General features: G+C 41.1%; 1 long non-coding RNA gene across 2 annotated transcripts in view; it reads left to right on the forward strand.

The window, feature by feature from the left end:
- The window catches only part of LOC118160589, a 5329-nt gene extending 3336 nt beyond the window's left edge, over nt 1-1993 (forward strand). Inside the window, exons 4-5 of one of the 2 annotated variants that reach the window (XR_004747588.1) lie at nt 1036-1308; nt 1372-1993. This is a non-coding gene — a long non-coding RNA (uncharacterized LOC118160589). The remainder of the gene's footprint in view (nt 1-1035; nt 1309-1371) is intronic. The other variant, XR_004747587.1, reaches the window with a different exon arrangement.
- Nucleotides 1994-3172: the final 1179 nt, after the last annotated feature.

A 3172-nucleotide genomic window follows, 5' to 3' on the forward strand; every position in this document is an offset into this window, starting at 1 on the left:
TTTCTTTCTTTCTTTCTTTCTTTCTTTCTTTCTTTCTTTCTTTCTTTTCTTTCTTTCTTTCTTTCTTTCTTTCTTTCTCTCTTTCTCTTTCTTTCTCTCTTTCTCTCTTTCTCTCTTTCTCTCTTTCTCTCTCTCTTTCTCTCTCTCTCTTTCTTTCTTTCTTTTTCTTTCTTTCTTTTTCTTTCTTTCTTTCTTTCTTTTTCTTTCTTTCTTTCTTTCTTTCTTTCTTTCTTTCTTTCTTTCTTTCTTTCTTTCCTTCCTTCCTTCCTTCCTTCTTTCCTTTCTTCCTTCCTTCCTTCTTTCCTTCTTTCCTTTCTTCCTTTCTTCCTTCCTTCCTTCTTTCCTTTATTTATTTATTTATTTATTTATTTATTTATTTATTTATTCCTCAATTTTATGTAAAAAATTTCTTAATTAAACTTTAAGGTAATTTAAAAAGGAGACCAAGATCAATATCTTCATTTTTACAGATCTGGAAAATTAAGATATAAGTCACCTGGGCCATGTAACTGAGCAGTCCAAGGCTGACAGAGTTTTCCTTAGTATTTAAGGCTTGGTTAAACAAACCTAAATAACAGAGCTAGCAATGTTACAAATTACCACACCATGTTTGGAAATACACACCTCTTGTCTGAGATGTTTGTATCTACTACTTACAGCCCATTGACATGTCCAGTAAAAATAGTTAAACTGGCACTGATGACAGCCAGGGCTGAGGGAGTGATTTCTTCCATCTCAGAATGGATCGGCATGGTTAAAAGTGGTAACTCCATGACCTGGGGCATCCAGGTCTTCCCATGCCTCAAATGCCCCATAGCTTTGGCATGCACACAGAGTACTGTCCTGCTCTGGCCCCCAGCTCTGCTGTGGCATGGATAGCATGGCACTGCATCAGCTTCCTGGCTTTTTTTTTTCTTTTTCTTTTTCTTTTTTTTTTTTTCTATTAGACCTGCAAGTTCTGGTGCATATTTTAGGTGGTAGACAGCCTCCTGTGTAATGACAAATTCCCTCCCTTTCTTATTCTGCCACTTCGAGCAAGATTCAGCTCCAGACATGTAAATGAAGTGTCTGCATGTAAACTGGGCACCTTAGCTCCCAGTACAGACCATGGAGCAAAGTCAGTGAGCCTAGGCCAGAGGACAGCTTTTAAGATGGATTTAACTGCTTCAACTTAGCCTGCTGGTGACATCAGAGAAACTCTTGGGTGTCAGCCTCACTTCCAGCAGTCACCACAGGATGCCCGAGGTCTCCTATAGCTCCTGTGATATATCTGACAGCCCCATGGAGCCCCATTAGCTTTCGCATTTGGTAAGTTTATGTGCTCCTTTCCATTCCCTGCTCCTGGATGCAGATGCTTCTCCAGTAACTAAGTCTTTTAAATTCTCAGGGGCACAATGGATACCACATCACCGTTTTTGACCATTATGACATGAAGGTTTTGCTCCATGACAGAGTTCTGATAACCAGGGCTGAGGTAGAGACAAGAGATGATGATGTGAATGTTAACAACCCTCCCACCTCCAGTTTGAGTAATTTTCTTCTGGAAAATTCTGCAAAGGTACAGTACATTGTTTATTTTGTTTATCAGCTAAGTAAATTACTTTTCTTAACTGGGAAGGAGTGTTTTTCCTCCCTGACTGCCCCCTAAGTATTTACATACCTAAGCACATTCAAGAATCCAGAACTCACATTCAGTTCTAGGTCTCTGACTCTGATTCCTGGTGTTACATCAGAATCATAGCTTTCATTACGAATAAATAAGTAAATAAATAACAACAAATACACACACACACACACACAAAAAAAAATGTCTTAGTCATGACAGGTTCTAGGCAAGGAATTTGGACATATAATCCCCATGTAGTCAGTGCAGGAATCCCAGTTAGCAAAAGACATGTCAAGCCCCAGCTAGAGAAAGTACCCTAAGGAGAGCAGGAATCATCCTGACTCTCCTCCTGCACCCAGCTCCAGCATATGGGTAACACTTCAGAAACAAACAAACAAAAAAAAATTCCTTATAATGGGGAAAACATCCTCCCTGCTCAGCCTTTTCAGCAGTAACTTAGGGAAGGAAATCCAGAGGACATCTTTTTTGAGTCTAGTGATGATCCCCACGCTTGGTACCTCTGAGGACTCTCAGAATGATGAGGGAGCTGCCCTTGCCCTGGTCTCTTCTCCTGTCTGTTCTAAATTTAGGGAAAGAGAAAAGCACTGAAGTGTGAGCAGATGTCCCAGTCATTGCTGAGGCCCTAAATCCACCATCATGGCCCTGACAAGAAGCACCAAAGGGGTGTTCTGCAAGTGTGAAGTATCCACACCTGGAAGAAGGGATGTTCAAAGGCAAACCTTGTCCTTCGGGTTCCTCAAGCTCTTTCTCAACAGAAAAGCCTTTCTGTGGGAAGAAAAGGACTAAAAATTGTGTTCAATAGTAAAAGGCATCAAAAGACTGTTCTTGTCTCTCTGAAGGGAGAGAAGACCCCTACTATACCTTTCAAGGAGGAAATGGCACATTTCTTTCTGGAAGAGGCAGTGGGAAGCTTTTGGGTCCACCTGACTTGCTGCTGGGACACAGAGCTGAATTCCAAAGGCTGGGAAGAAGCAAAGAGGTCTTGTACTTAGAAGGAGATTTTTAATTTAGCTGAGGAGTTAGCAGCTCTTGCCCTCTATCATAAGCAAATCTCCCCTTTTCCTCTAGAGTACCAGATTTCTGTCCCCTGCTACCAATTCTGCTGTCTCTAGGGGATAGAGCACATTAAACCCACATCCGACACTCTGCAACAGGAAAGGGGTTGTACAGAGTGGTTTGAATGGAGAGAGATGTTAAGGGTCAGACGTGCACATCTGTAAGATCAGGACATGTGCTGCTGTGAAGTAGACCCCAGGTCTACCTCCACCTGCCTCCTAATGGAAGGACTGAACAGAAGGGATTTGAGAAATCCCTCTGTATATGACTTGCAACCCGTCATCCTTAAGCTCATAAATGAGTATTCAGAAAGCTTCCACTGCTTCGTGTATTTTTTATAAGATAAGTGGGTTGGGTTTCTGGGAACAATGTGACTTCAGTGAAAGGTTTCTAAGCCCAGCAACAATAAATTTTCCTTTAAAATCTTCAGATATACTCCCTGTGATTTTTGGACTTATAAACTGAAGCAAATATTTTATTCTTTCTCTC

This window comes from Oxyura jamaicensis, chromosome 1 (genome assembly GCF_011077185.1).
Source record: "Oxyura jamaicensis isolate SHBP4307 breed ruddy duck chromosome 1, BPBGC_Ojam_1.0, whole genome shotgun sequence".
Classification (NCBI taxonomy): Eukaryota; Metazoa; Chordata; class Aves; order Anseriformes; family Anatidae; genus Oxyura; species Oxyura jamaicensis.